Source organism: Neoarius graeffei, chromosome 1 (genome assembly GCF_027579695.1).
Source record: "Neoarius graeffei isolate fNeoGra1 chromosome 1, fNeoGra1.pri, whole genome shotgun sequence".
In the NCBI taxonomy this organism is placed as follows: Eukaryota; Metazoa; Chordata; class Actinopteri; order Siluriformes; family Ariidae; genus Neoarius; species Neoarius graeffei.
Window position 1 is genome coordinate 30,207,627 of NC_083569.1, and position 16,092 is coordinate 30,223,718.

At 46.1% G+C, this 16,092-nt stretch overlaps 1 non-coding gene across 1 annotated transcript; it reads right to left on the reverse strand.

Moving 5' to 3' along the window:
- Positions 1-3,023: 3,023 nt before the first annotated feature.
- trnas-gcu (transfer RNA serine (anticodon GCU)) lies at positions 3,024-3,105 on the reverse strand. Its single transcript has one exon. It is a non-coding gene; the product is annotated as a tRNA-Ser (tRNA).
- Positions 3,106-16,092: the final 12,987 nt, after the last annotated feature.

Sequence of the window (16,092 nt, forward strand, 5' to 3'; positions counted from 1 at the left end):
CTCTGTCCTGCAACTACGAAGCAAGTGGTAAAGGAAACTACCTGCACTGGTACAGACAATATCCAAAATCTAAACCTGACTTCCTTCTTTATATATCACAAAGTGGATATAAAAGTGACTCAATCTCACTACGTCTCTCTGCTGAAGTTGATGAAAAGAATAAACAAGTGGATCTGCTCTTCTCCTCTGCTGCTGTATCAGACTCTGCACTATACTACTGTGCTCTGCGGCCCACAGTGACAGGAAATCCAACTGCACTGTACAAAAACTTTCACACAGTTATGTTACACTGAAGGCTGATCACTTGTCAAAGTTACATAATTCCAGATGATATAATATCAATGATATAATGAGTTAAAATAAATAAATGGGGCGTTAGATCAGTCAATAAAATCTATATTCAGTGTGTCTTGGCTTGGGGTGGCACGGTGGTGTAGTGGTTAGCGCTGTTGCCTCACAGCAAGAAGGTCTGTGTTCGAGCCCCGTAGCTGGCAAGGTCCTTTCTGTGCACAGTTTGCATGTTCTCCCTGTGTCCGCATGGGTTTCCTCCAGGTGCTCCGGTTTCCCCCACAGTCCAACGACATGCAGGTTAGGTTAACTGATAACTCTAAAGTGAGTGTGAATGGTTGTCTGTGTCTATGTGTCAGGCCTGTGGTAACCTGGCGACTTGTCCAGGGTGTACCCCGTCTTTTGCCCGTAGTCAGCTGGGATAGGCTCCAGCTTGCCTGCGACCCTGTAGAACAGGATAAAGTGGCTAGAGATAATGAGATGAGGTGTCTTGGCTCTGTCTCCTGCTCCAGATCTATGTTCACACTCAGGATCACACTTTTTGGTTGCTAAGTACAATGATTTCGTAGATTTTTGTTATTGTTGTCAATGGCTTCATAATATATTCAAAACACACACACACACACACAAATACTTTCAAGACTCATAATGGCCATTTTAGTCTTACCTTGCCTGACCATAGTTTTCATTGATATCACTGTTTAAAGATCGTGATGGCCAAATGAGACTTCGAAGCGCATATCAAGAATAAGGGGGCAGATGAAGCCCCGCTTTGAGGCTTTGTATCATTGAGCAGAAAACCACATGACCCATGATAAACAAGGCCTCGGTTGTGATTCATTACTCAGACTCTCATTCAGCAGACTTCACTTGCGACCTACTGCTAAGAGAAATGTACAGCATGTTTCATTTTTACCTCGCGTCAATGTTCTGCCACTTTACATTATTATTTACATGTACAGTAATTTGCACAATGTTCCATTTTAAAATAACTTATGTCATCAGATTTTTTTTGCTTGTTTGTTTTACTTATTTGCCTGTATGTTATTTGGTGTTGACCCTCTGTCTCTCTCTCACACACACACACACACACACACACACACACACACTTTGTCTCTTTCTATGGTTTTATGGTCAGTATAATTTTGTCTGCACAATAAAAAGGTGTACATAAACATAAAGGGAGTAAGCTTTGTGTCCAGTGCTTGTGTGATGGGACTGTGAGTGCTACTGCAGCCGTGCAGTGCACAGAGTAACTTTTAGGGGAACCTTTATTGATTTTTGTTGAGGAGCAGATTTTTTTTCACTGTGTTTGGATTGAGGTGATTCCTTTTCTTCGAAATTCCCTCCCCAGCCTCACGTGGTTCCCTCACGTGGTTTTCTTCCGAACGATCCATGCCTCGAGGCGGGGCTTCATCTGCCACGCCCCCTTATACTCGACACGCACTTCGGAGCCTCGGCTTCAGACGGCCATCACTACCGACCAATAATTGCTGATTATTGTCTGTCTGTGTTTTGTCACAGCATTAAATCATAATGTATTTTGTGTGTGTGAGCAGTTTAAGGACAGTTCCCCTAGCCTGGCTAACGTGACTTCAAAGCTCTCCGAGCATTTGGTCTGGCCAAGCTATTAAGCCAAACCGTTTCCCAGAGCCCGTGGTTGACCCGCCTCCCTGAAATGCCTCAGTTTGCTACTGATCGAAGCCAGAAAAGGCTGTGACGAAGCTTAAACCAATCACATCACTCTTTCCTCTGACGTATGCGACGCGACGGGGCTAACTGGTCGATTAAACTCTTACCGAAGCCGGTCGGGAGCAAGGCAAAAACGTCCTTCCTTTCAATAAATACCTCCAGGGCTGCTCTTTGCTCCGTTTTCAATGAGAACTTCCCGTTGAATGCTTTCAATACAGCATCTACCGCTGTGTTAAAGGCTTGCCGCTGCTCCATGTTCGTGATGTGAATGAAGCGCTTCCGGCATAGATTCTGTAAACAATCTATGGCTTCCGGTCGCAGTTCTACTACGTCACTGCCTTGAACACGCCTCTACCCAGGGCCGTTGGAGATGCTCAAAGTTGATTGGTTCCCGATTTTTCGGGAGCTTGGAAATGCTGTAGATAGCCTGCCTGGCCAGACTAAGCTCGGAACAGGCCCTCGTGTTGCGTCACGCTTAGGATGGGCGGGCCCAGGCTACAGTTCCCCCATTTCCCCCTGATGAAGCGATCAGCCAGGATGTGTTTCTATCTGACACTTAAAGACATTGATTTGAATTAAAAAGTCTGCAAAGGGAATAAATCTGAATTAATAGTACAGATCTTTGCACAGATAACGAGAAAAGGTGTCATGAATTAAGTTACAGGTGTTTACATTTTTCCTAAACCTTTGTTTGTTAAAATTGCATTTTATATACTCTATGTTAATATTTATTTTTAAACCTTTATTTGTCATATGCACACTTCAAGCACAATGAAATTCATCCTCTGCATTTAACCCATCTGAAGCAGTGAACACATGCGCACACACCCAGTGAGCAGCACCTTGCTCAAGGCCGCCCCACGTCAACCCAACTGCATGTCTTTGGATTGTGGGGGAAACCGGAGCACCCGGAGGAAACCCACGCAGACACAACATGAAAACTCCCCACAGAAAGGCCCTCGCCAGCAGCTGGGTTCAACCAGGAACCTTCTTGCTGTGAGGCGACCGTGCTAACCACTACGCCACCCAAAAGAGCAGACATGCGGTGAGGGTGGGACTCAAACCCACGCATGCAGAGCACAATGGATTAGCAGTCCATCGCCTTAACCTCTCGGCCACCTCACCCACATTTATGTGTGTGTTTATTTATTTTGTATGATGCAATGATCTTTGGACTTTGACAGAGTGAATAATTCTGTCAAAGTCAAAACTCAGACTCATTAAAATATTTGTTGGAACATTGTTGCTGTATATTTATTTAATAAGCCTGTTATGAAAATGTGAAAACTACATACTGTATTCAAAAATAAATCTGTCTAAAATGCTCATCTGAAGTCTGACTGAAAATGAAATTATAATCATTTGAAACCAATCGCAGTAAATTTTGTGCTCCTTTTCCTGATCAGAGGCTAATTATAGGTGGTGGTGGTGGTGGTGGTGGTGGTGGTGGGGGGGGGGGGGGGTGTGTTAAGAATTTTGACTTTTCCATGTTTTACCCCCCTAGAAATATGGAGATGGTCCATCTATGTGGGAAAATGTCAAATTTTATTAAATTGAACCTTGCTAACCTCCTTGTACATACCCTCTGAAAGTTTCCATTCATGACAAAATACATTACAGTGCTGTTTGATATTAGAATGCTGCTTTTTTTTAATGTGTTTTAAAGTTATCGATGAATGTGAACCTCTTCAGGTATGCCACTAGGTACGACTACAACATTTTCCGTGCAGATTATCATTATTTTAAGGTAATAAGCTTGGTGGTAAGTAACCTTACATTCAAGTAAATTAAACATATGGTAATTCTGCTCTTTTTCAGCAAGTTTTAAAGTTATTGATGAATGTCACACTCTTCAGTAATACCTCAAATATGAACTATTTTTAAGCACAGAGGATCATTACTTAAGGTTACTAATTTAGTTTTAAGAACCAGTATGCACAAATGATTCATATCTGAATTATATCTCCCAGTGTATAAATAGTCATTATTTGTATTCTTGCAGGTAAATAATGGCTTCTGTTGCAACACGGTCAAAAGCTAAGAAGATACTCAGTGTAGTAGAGTACATAGAGCAGGCTGAGTTCCCTTCTGGGATGCTTCCAACAGGGAAGGACATCATTCAGAATATGCTCGATCTGCTGCGGCCGAAGCGTGCTGGTCAAGCACAGAGATCCAGGGATGCTGCTGCTCAGTTGCTGGCAGAACTTGTTCAAGAGCACTGGTTATTTTGTAACTTATACACCATCCACACCAGACATATAAAGAAGCATCTCTTGAAACTTTATGGAGAATTTGTTACTCTGATTCAAACCCGTAAACAGAGACAAAGTGAGGGTTTCTAACAACTCTTTTTGTGAGAAATAAATGTTATTACTGTGATTTTTGATGTTATGTTTAAGAGTTATTTCCGTTAAGGAATGCTTATATTAGTGAAAAAGGCGGTTTTTGACTATTTGGAGGGGTTATTAACTTCAGAGGGTATGTACAGGGGCGTTAGCATTTTTCAGTTGGCCAAATATTGGTATTTCCATAGATAGATCATCTCCATATTTTGGAGGGGGTAGAAAAAAATTTTGGTCTAACCCCCCTTATAGGATTGGATCAAAACACAGTAAATGAATTATTACATAATGCTGGTTTGGGACATAAACCTGTGTTTTGTACAAATCTTTTATTTCACTCAGAGGCGCTCTTACAATAGAGGCGAAGTAGGCAATTGCCTTGGGCCCCTCCAACTTTCCCATTCGGCAGGGGCCCCAGACCAGCTGCCCCTTCCCGAATCAGCTGGGGATTTGGGGGCCTTTGGACAGCGATCCATTCCTAAGCCATTGTGTTTGTAAATTGTAATTTTGTATGTTTAAATCGAAGACAAAAAACTAAAATACAAAGGAATGAAGTATTTGTACACCCCCCCGTTTGTGTTGAAATGGACTATTCCATGCAATGATCGCGCGAGTCCGAGAACATTGCGCGACGAACGTGAACTGAACCTGAGTGAGTGAATTCAGGGAACTTCTAATAGCGACTGTGCTGAATTGTTTTGAACTTGTGATCAGCGAAATGAAGCGCCACTTTCCAAGTGGTGCTACGAAAAGGAGGAAGCGGGATGAGGCGAAATCAAAGAATGATGCGCTTCCCAAGCTTACAACTTTCTTTAATGTGTCAACACCGTCGGTTGACTCGGATGCTGTAGCGGAGCAGGAGGAGCTGCTGTTGATGCAGGAGGGGAGCGAGCGGCATCAAGCTCCAGCAGAGCAGACGAGCAACAGACTAATAAGTCTGAAAAAAAAAACATAGCGGAGGTGGTGAGCGCGTGTCCCGTTTCTGTTGACCACCACGAAGAAAATGACTCTCATTCATTCACTCACTCACTCACTCACTCACACACAGAACACTCTCTCTCTCACACACTGTCTCATTCTCTCTCACTCACTGAAACATACATTCACAGGGATATGGAGTTGCTTAGAGCCAAATGCCACCTCATCTCTCCTCAGTCCACACTTCTTACCTCCTCTCACAAACACTAACTCACACACACACTAACTCACTCACTCACACATACACTCACAAACACTAACTCACTCACACACACACACACACACAACTATGTACATAGTTTTATTTATAGAATGTTTGAAATGTTCTGATCTTTAAAAAAAAATAAACAGTGCTGGTTTTCCTGGCATTTTGGCAAAGACAGATGTTATCTGAAATCTTATTCTCTGTTGGGTTCCATCATGACTATTAGTTTGTGTAGTGCTACACTTTTTGTGTTCTCTGCTTTCCATCTTCATTTTGGAGTAAAGAAGTGTATGCAGGGTTTAAAGGGGAATGTTTTTTTTTCTCCTCTCCAACCTTTACTTCCCTATAGATTAGCTTTACCTGCTTATCCACCATGCAGTCGGTACATTTTTTTTTTTGTTTCGGATCGGATGAGGGGGACCCCATACATACCTTCGCCTGGGGCCCCCAATTTGCTAAATCCGCCACTGATTTCGCTCCTTTTGAAGAAAAGTCCAACTTTATTTACGGATAATAATCCACGAACCACAACAACATGCATTTGAAACCAATCGCAGTAAATTCTGTGCTGCTTTTCCTGATGGTAGAATAATTATTGGACTCGGACTGATGGGTTCGGAACCAAACAAAACCGCTTCCTCATAAAGTAACGCGGTGGAATAGAAAGACTTCACCGGCCAATCAGGCGGCACTTTCCTAATGAATATTCATGAAGTCCCTGCCCACCTTGCTGAAATTGAAAGGTGTTTGTGTTTAAATTAGTGCTGTCAAGCGATTAAAATATTTAATCGCGATTAATGTCGCGACTGTCATAGTTAACTCGCGATTAATCGCAATTTAATCGCACATTTTTGTCACATGAAAAACCATGTAATTCTCTTATCAGCATAAAAAAGTGAATGGGCTTGCTCACCATTCGAACTACGGGGGTACTTGGGGGATCCGAGATCCCCTGAAACAGACATGAGATCCCTTGAAAACATGATTTGGGAAATGTTGGGGGGTCTCTAAAATATTGGCAAAATGATGTTTATTGACATAGCAATCGTGTGTAATGGGAAGCATTTGCATATCCGAAGTGAGCGCGCGATGGAGATCCGCGCTCTGAGACAAGCGCAAGCACCCCCCCAAGGGAAAAAAAGGGACCCCCCGAAAATATCGGCATAGTTCGAACACTGGTTGTGCCAATGTGTGTTTTTTTTTTTTTTTTTTTAATTGCAGAGCATAACACGTCTTGTCACAGCCACTGCAAAGTGGGGCTGGAGCCGCCAATGGGAAAACGAAACCTAAGCCGAGCACCGTGGCTCTTTGGGGGAGGGCAGAGGACTCTGGCTGTGTGGGGCGTGGCATTACAGTCTAGCTGCTATCGTTTTTCTAAGCAAAGTCTCTGTTCCAAGTTCCTGGCAGTTTCAAAAGCTTATGAAAAACCTACATCATGTCACAGAGCGTTAATCTCGCGATAAAAAAATTATCGCCATTAAAACTGAGTCAAGTTAACGCGTTAATAACGCGTTAATAACGCGACATTTTTGACAGCACTAGTTTAAATGTTTGGAAATCCCCACAAAATGCTCATTTGTAGAAGCGGATCCCAGATCCCAGCAGCGACTCTGACACAGCGGTTATTCCTGCAGCACCACTGGGTTTATTCCTGCAGCACCACTGGGTTTATTCCCGCACCGGCAGCAATGAACTCTCAGTTTTCTTTTTCACTTCAACAACAAGCGCTTTAAACACCTCATTATTACAAAAAGGGTCAAAAATAGCAGTGAACAGGCGGAAACGCTCTCAGGAATAAAGTTAACTCTCATTTGTGAGTGGGACAGGCAAAGTGCAGCCAGGTACTCTTTCTTTATTTTACAGACAAGCGTACTTGATTGGGACAGGCCAAGTGCAGCGAGGTACCCTTTCTTTCTTTTACAGGCAAGCGAACGTGAGTGGGACAGGCAAAGTGCAGCCAGGTACTCTTTCTTTCTTTTACAGACAAGCGAATGTGAGTGGGACAGGCAAAGTGCAGCGAGGTACTCTTTCTTTTACAGGCATGCGAACGTGAGTGGGACAGGCAAAGTGCAGCCAGGTACTCTTTCTTTGTTTTACAGGCAAGCGAACGTGAGTGGGACAGGCAAAGTGCCGCCATGTACTCTTTCTTTGTTTTACAGGCAAGCGAATGTGAGTGGGACAGGCAAAGTGCAGCGAGGTACTCTTTCTTTTACAGACAAGCGAATGTGAGTGGGACAGGCAAAGTGCAGTGAGGTACTCTTTCTTTTACAGGCATGCGAACGTGAGTGGGACAGGCAAAGTGCAGCCAGGTACTCTTTCTTTGTTTTACAGGCAAGCGAACGTGAGTGGGACAGGCAAAGTGCCGCCATGTACTCTTTTCTTTCTTTTACAGGCAAGCGAACGTGAGTGGGACAGGCAAACTGCACCCAGGTACTCTTTCTTTGTTTTACAGGCAAGCGAACGTGAGTGGGACAGGCAAAGTGCCGCCAGTTACTCTTTTCTTTCTTTTACAGGCAAGCGAACGTGAGTGGGACAGGCAAACTGCACCCAGATACTCTTTCTTTCTTTTACAGGCAAGCGAACATGAGTGGGACAGGCAAAGTGCAGCGAGATACTCTTTCTTTTACAGGCATGCGAACGTGAGTGGGACAGGCAAAGTGCAGCCAGGTACTCTTTCTTTGTTTTACAGGCAAGCGAACGTGAGTGGGACAGGCAAAGTGCAGCCAGGTACTCTTTCTTTATTTTACAGACAAGCGTACTTGATTGGGACAGGCCAAGTGCAGCGAGGTACTCTTTCTTTCTTTTACAGGCAAGCGAACGTGAGTGGGACAGGCAAAGTGCAGCCAGGTACTCTTTCTTTCTTTTACAGACAAGCGAATGAGAGTGGGACAGGCAAAGTGCAGCGAGGTACTCTTTCTTTTACAGGCATGCGAACGTGAGTGGGACAGGCAAAGTGCAGCCAGGTACTCTTTCTTTGTTTTACAGGCAAGCGAACGTGAGTGGGACAGGCAAAGTGCCGCCATGTACTCTTTCTTTGTTTTACAGGCAAGCGAATGTGAGTGGGACAGGCAAAGTGCAGCGAGGTACTCTTTCTTTTACAGACAAGCGAATGTGAGTGGGACAGGCAAAGTGCAGCGAGGTACTCTTTCTTTTACAGGCATGCGAACGTGAGTGGGACAGGCAAAGTGCAGCCAGGTACTCTTTCTTTCTTTTACAGACAAGCGAATGTGAGTGGGACAGGCAAAGTGCAGCGAGGTACTCTTTCTTTTACAGGCATGCGAACGTGAGTGGGACAGGCAAAGTGCAGCCAGGTACTCTTTCTTTGTTTTACAGGCAAGCGAACGTGAGTGGGACAGGCAAAGTGCCGCCATGTACTCTTTTCTTTCTTTTACAGGCAAGCGAACGTGAGTGGGACAGGCAAACTGCACCCAGGTACTCTTTCTTTGTTTTACAGGCAAGCGAAGGTGAGTGGGACAGGCAAAGTGCCGCCAGTTACTCTTTTCTTTCTTTTACAGGCAAGCGAACGTGAGTGGGACAGGCAAACTGCACCCAGATACTCTTTCTTTCTTTTACAGGCAAGCGAACGTGAGTGGGACAGGCAAAGTGCAGCGAGATACTCTTTCTTTGTTTTACAGGCAAGCGAACGTGAGTGGGACAGGCAAAGTGCATCCAGGTACTCTTTCTTTATTTTACAGACAAGCGTACTTGATTGGGACAGGCCAAGTGAAGCGAGGTACTCTTTCTTTCTTTTACAGGCAAGCGAACATGAGTGGGACAGGCAAAGTGCAGCCAGGTACTCTTTCTTTCTTTTACAGACAAGCGAATGTGAGTGGGACAGGCAAAGTTCCGCCATGTACTCTATTCTTTGTTTTACAGGCAAGCGAACGTGAGTGGGACAGGCAAAGTGCAGCCAGGTACTCTATTCTTTCTTTTACAGGCAAGCGAACGTGAGTGGGACAGGCAAACTGCACCCAGGTACTCTTTCTTTGTTTTACAGGCAAGCGAACGTGAGTGGGACAGGCAAAGTGCAGCGAGGTACTCTTTCTTTTACATGCATGCGAACGTGAGTGGGACAGGCAAAGTGCAGCCAGGTACTCTTTCTTTGTTTTACAGGCAAGCGAACGTGAGTGGGACAGGCAAAGTTCCGCCATGTACTCTATTCTTTCTTTTACAGGCAAGCGAACGTGAGTGGGACAGGCAAACTGCACCCAGGTACTCTTTCTTTGTTTTACAGGCAAGCGAACGTGAGTGGGACAGGCAAAGTGCAGCCAGGTACTCTTTCTTTCTTTTACAGGCATGCGAACGTGAGTGGGACAGGCAAAGTGCAGCCAGGTACTCTTTGTTTTACAGGCAAGCGAACGTGAGTGGGACAGGCAAAGTGCCGCCATGTACTCTTTCTTTGTTTTACAGGCAAGCGTACTTGATTGGGACAGGCCAAGTGCAGCGAGGTACTCTTTCTTTCTTTTACAGGCAAGCGAACGTGAGTGGGACAGGCAAAGTGCAGCCAGGTACTCTTTCTTTCTTTTACAGACAAGCGAATGTGAGTGGGACAGGCAAAGTGCAGCGAGGTACTCTTTCTTTTACAGGCATGCGAACGTGAGTGGGACAGGCAAAGTGCAGCCAGGTACTCTTTCTTTCTTTTACAGACAAGCGAATGTGAGTGGGACAGGCAAAGTGCAGCGAGGTACTCTTTCTTTTACAGGCAAGCGAACGTGAGTGGGACAGCCAAAGTGCAGCCAGGTACTCTTTCTTTCTTTTACAGACAAGCGAATGTGAGTGGGACAGCCAAAGTGCAGCCAGGTACTCTTTCTTTCTTTTACAGACAAGCGAATGTGAGTGGGACAGGCAATGTGCAGCGAGGTACTCTTTCTTTTACAGGCATGCGAACGTGAGTGGGACAGGCAAAGTGCATCCAGGTACTCTTTCTTTGTTTTACAGGCAAGCGAACGTGAGTGGGACAGGCAAAGTGCAGCCAGGTACTCTTTCTTTATTTTACAGACAAGCGAATGTGAGTGGGACAGGCAAAGTGCAGCGAGGTACTCTTTCTTTTACAGGCATGCGAACGTGAGTGGGACAGGCAAAGTGCAGCCAGGTACTCTTTCTTTCTTTTACAGACAAGCGAATGTGAGTGGGACAGACAAAGTGCAGCGAGGTACTCTTTCTTTTACAGGCATACGAACGTGAGTGGGACAGGCAAAGTGCAGCCAGGTACTCTTTCTTTGTTTTACAGGCAAGCGAACGTGAGTGGGACAGGCAAAGTGCAGCCATGTACTCTTTTCTTTCTTTTACAGGCAAGCGAACGTGAGTGGGACAGGCAAACTGCACCCAGGTACTCTTTCTTTGTTTTACAGGCAAGCGAACGTGAGTGGGACAGGCAAAGTGCCGCCAGTTACTCTTTTCTTTCTTTTACAGGCAAGCGAACGTGAGTGGGACAGGCAAACTGCACCCAGGTACTCTTTCTTTCTTTTACAGGCAAGCGAACGTGAGTGGGACAGGCAAAGTGCAGCCAGGTACTCTTTCTTTGTTTTACAGGCATGCGAACGTGAGTGGGACAGGCAAAGTGCAGCCAGGTACTCTTTCTTTGTTTTACAGGCAAGCGAACGTGAGTGGGACAGGCAAAGTGCAGCCAGGTACTCTTTCTTTATTTTACAGACAAGCGTACTTGATTGGGACAGGCCAAGTGCAGCGAGGTACTCTTTCTTTGTTTTACAGGCAAGCGAACGTGAGTGGGACAGGCAAAGTGCCGCCAGTTACTCTTTTCTTTCTTTTACAGGCAAGCGAACGTGAGTGGGACAGGCAAAGTGCAGCCAGGTACTCTTTCTTTCTTTTACAGGCATGCAAACGTGAGTGGGACAGGCAAAGTGCAGCCAGGTACTCTTTCTTTGTTTTACAGGCATGCGAACGTGAGTGGGACAGGCAAAGTGCAGCCAGGTACTCTTTCTTTGTTTTACAGGCAAGCGAACGTGAGTGGGACAGGCAAAGTGCAGCCAGGTACTCTTTCTTTATTTTACAGACAAGCGTACTTGATTGGGACAGGCCAAGTGCAGCGAGGTACTCTTTCTTTCTTTTACAGGCAAGCGAACGTGAGTGGGACAGGCAAAGTGCAGCCAGGTACTCTTTCTTTCTTTTACAGACAAGCGAACGTGAGTGGGACAGGCAAAGTGCAGCCAGGTACTCTTTCTTTGTTTTACAGGCAAGCGAACGTGAGTGGGACAGGCAAAGTGCCGCCATGTACTCTTTCTTTGTTTTACAGGCAAGCGAATGTGAGTGGGACAGGCAAAGTGCAGCGAGGTACTCTTTCTTTTACAGACAAGCGAATGTGAGTGGGACAGGCAAAGTGCAGCCAGGTACTCTTTCTTTCTTTTACAGACAAGCGAATGTGAGTGGGACAGGCAAAGTGCAGCGAGGTACTCTTTCTTTTACAGGCATGCGAACGTGAGTGGGACAGGCAAAGTGCAGCGAGATACTCTTTCTTTGTTTTACAGGCAAGCGAACGTGAGTGGGACAGGCAAAGTGCCGCCGTGTACTCTTTTCTTTCTTTTACAGGCAAGCGAACGTGAGTGGGACAGGCAAACTGCAGCCAGGTACTCTTTCTTTGTTTTACAGGCAAGCGAACGTGAGTGGGACAGGCAAAGTGCCGCCAGTTACTCTTTCTTTCTTTTACAGGCAAGCGAACGTGAGTGGGACAGGCAAAGTGCAGCCAGGTACTCTTTCTTTGTTTTACAGGCCAGCGAACGTGAGTGGGACAGGCAAAGTGCCGCCATGTACTCTTTTCTTTCTTTTACAGGCAAGCGAACGTGAGTGGGACAGGCAAACTGCAGCCAGGTACTCTTTCTTTGTTTTGCAGGCAAGCGAACGTGAATGGGACAGGCAATGTGCCGCCAGTTACTCTTTCTTTCTTTTACAGGCAAGTGAACGTGAGTGGGACAGGCAAACTGCAGCCAGGTACTCTTTCTTTGTTTTACAGGCAAGCGAACGTGAGTGGGACAGGCAAAGTGCAGCGAGGTACTCTTTCTTTCTTTTACAGGCAACCGAACGTGAGTGGGACAGGCAAAGTGCAGCCAGGTACTCTTTCTTTGTTTTACAGGCAAGCGAACGTGAGTGGGACAGGCAAACTGCAGCCAGGTACTCTTTCTTTCCTTTACAGGCAAGAGAACGTGAGTGGGACAGGCAAAGTGCAGCAAGGTACTCTTTCTTTTACAGGCAAGGGAATGTGAGCTGGACAGGCAAAATGCAGCCAGGTACTCTTTCTTTCTTTTACAGGCAAGCGAACGTGAGTGGGACAGGCAAAGTGCCGCCAGGTACTCTTTCTTTCTTTTACAGGCAAGCGAACGTGAGTGGGACAGGCAAACTGCAGCCAGGTACTCTTTCTTTTTTACAGGCAAGCGAACGTGAGTGGGACAGGCAAAGTGTCACCAGGTACTCTTTCTTTTACAGGCAAGCGAACGTGAGTGGGACAGGCAAAGTGCTGCCAGGTACTCTTTCTTTGTTTTACAGGCAAGCGAACGTGAGTGGGACAGGCAAAGTGCCGCCAGTTACTCTTTTCTTTATTTTACAGGCAAGCGAACGTGAGTGGGACAGGCAAACTGCACCCAGGTACTCTTTCTTTCTTTTACAGGCAAGAGAACGTGAGTGGGACAGGCAAAGTGCAGCGAGATACTCTTTCTTTTACAGGCAAGCGAACGTGAGTGGGACAGGCAAAGTGCAGCCAGGTACTCTTTCTTTATTTTACAGACAAGCGTACTTGATTGGGACAGGCCAAGTGCAGCGAGGTACTCTTTCTTTCTTTTACAGGCAAGCGAACGTGAGTGGGACAGACAAAGTGCAGCCAGGTACTCTTTCTTTCTTTTACAGACAAGCGAACGTGAGTGGGACAGGCAAAGTGCCGCCATGTACTCTTTCTTTGTTTTACAGGCAAGCGAATGTGAGTGGGACAGGCAAAGTGCAGCGAGGTACTCTTTCTTTTACAGGCATGCGAACGTGAGTGGGACAGGCAAAGTGCATCCAGGTACTCTTTCTTTGTTTTACAGGCAAGCGAACGTGAGTGGGACAGGCAAAGTGCCGCCATGTACTCTTTCTTTGTTTTACAGGCAAGCGAATGTGAGTGGGACAGGCAAAGTGCAGCGAGGTACTCTTTCTTTTACAGAAAAGCGAATGTGAGTGGGACAGGCAAAGTGCAGCGAGGTACTCTTTCTTTTACAGGCATGCGAACGTGAGTGGGACAGGCAAAGTGCAGCCAGGTACTCTTTCTTTCTTTTACAGACAAGCGAATGTGAGTGGGACAGGCAAAGTGCAGCGAGGTACTCTTTCTTTTACAGGCATGCGAACGTGAGTGGGACAGGCAAAGTGCAGCCAGGTACTCTTTCTTTGTTTTACAGGCAAGCGAACGTGAGTGGGACAGGCAAAGTGCAGCCATGTACTCTTTTCTTTATTTTACAGGCAAGCGAACGTGAGTGGGACAGGCAAACTGCACCCAGGTACTCTTTCTTTGTTTTACAGGCAAGCGAACGTGAGTGGGACAGGCAAAGTGCCGCCAGTTACTCTTTTCTTTCTTTTACAGGCAAGCGAACGTGAGTGGGACAGGCAAACTGCACCCAGGTACTCTTTCTTTCTTTTACAGGCAAGCGAACGTGAGTTCTTTTACAGGCAAGCGAACGTGAGTGGGACAGGCAAAGTGCAGCGAGATACTCTTTCTTTTACAGGCAAGCGAACATGAGTGGGACAGGCAAAGTGCAGCCAGGTACTCTTTCTTTATTTTACAGACAAGCGTACTTGATTGGGACAGGCCAAGTGCAGCGAGGTACTCTTTCTTTCTTTTACAGGCAAGCGAACGTGAGTGGGACAGGCAAAGTGCAGCCAGGTACTCTTTCTTTCTTTTACAGACAAGCGAATGTGAGTGGGACAGGCAAAGTGCAGCGAGGTACTCTTTCTTTTACAGGCATGCGAACGTGAGTGGGACAGGCAAAGTGCAGCCAGGTACTCTTTCTTTGTTTTACAGGCAAGCGACCGTGAGTGGGACAGGCAAAGTGCCGCCATGTACTCTTTCTTTGTTTTACAGGCAAGCGAATGTGAGTGGGACAGGCAAAGTGCAGCGAGGTACTCTTTCTTTTACAGACAAGCGAATGTGAGTGGGACAGGCAAAGTGCAGCCAGGTACTCTTTCTTTCTTTTACAGACAAGCGAATGTGAGTGGGACAGGCAAAGTGCAGCGAGGTACTCTTTCTTTTACAGGCATGCGAACGTGAGTGGGACAGGCAAAGTGCAGCGAGATACTCTTTCTTTGTTTTACAGGCAAGCGAACGTGAGTGGGACAGGCAAAGTGCCGCCGTGTACTCTTTTCTTTCTTTTACAGGCAAGCGAACGTGAGTGGGACAGGCAAACTGCAGCCAGGTACTCTTTCTTTGTTTTACAGGCAAGCGAACGTGAGTGGGACAGGCAAAGTGCCGCCAGTTACTCTTTCTTTCTTTTACAGGCAAGCGAACGTGAGTGGGACAGGCACAGTGCAGCCAGGTACTCTTTCTTTGTTTTACAGGCAAGCGAACGTGAGTGGGACAGGCAAAGTGCCGCCATGTACTCTTTTCTTTCTTTTACAGGCAAGCGAACGTGAGTGGGACAGGCAAACTGCAGCCAGGTACTCTTTCTTTGTTTTGCAGGCAAGCGAACGTGAGTGGGACAGGCAAAGTGCCGCCAGTTACTCTTTCTTTCTTTTACAGGCAAGCGAACGTGAGTGGGACAGGCAAACTGCAGCCAGGTACTCTTTCTTTGTTTTACAGGCAAGCGAACGTGAGTGGGACAGGCAAAGTGCAGCGAGGTACTCTTTCTTTCTTTTACAGGCAAGCGAACGTGAGTGGGACAGGCAAAGTGCAGCCAGGTACTCTTTCTTTGTTTTACAGGCAAGCGAACGTGAGTGGGACAGGCAAACTGCAGCCAGGTACTCTTTCTTTCTTTTACAGGCAAGAGAACGTGAGTGGGACAGGCAAAGTGCAGCAAGGTACTCTTTCTTTTACAGGCAAGGGAACGTGAGCTGGACAGGCAAAATGCAGCCAGGTACTCTTTCTTTCTTTTACAGGCAAGCGAACGTGAGTGGGACAGGCAAAGTGCCGCCAGGTACTCTTTCTTTCTTTTACAGGCAAGCGAACGTGAGTGGGACAGGCAAACTGCAGCCAGGTACTCTTTCTTTTTTACAGGCAAGAGAACGTGACTGGGACAGGCAAAGTGTCACCAGGTACTCTTTCTTTTACAGGCAAGCGAACGTGAGTGGGACAGGCAAAGTGCAGCCAGGTACTCTTTCTTTGTTTTACAGGCAAGCGAACCTGAGTGGGACAGGCAAAGTGCCACCAGGTACTCTTTCTTTCTTTTACCAGAGATGCCTACTAGTACGGATTGGCCGTATTTTGTACGGAAAAGTTACGTAAATACGATGTTACGGCAAACAGTGTTATTCTGTATGGAATTATTATAAAGTCTTAAATTCCAGTGAATTGTTTTTAAACGTCCAAGCGACTTTTTCAATCCATGCGCGATTCACGGCTAGGCTATTTATTTTTCCAACAACTGCACATGCTATGTGTAACATGCGCAGATTCCG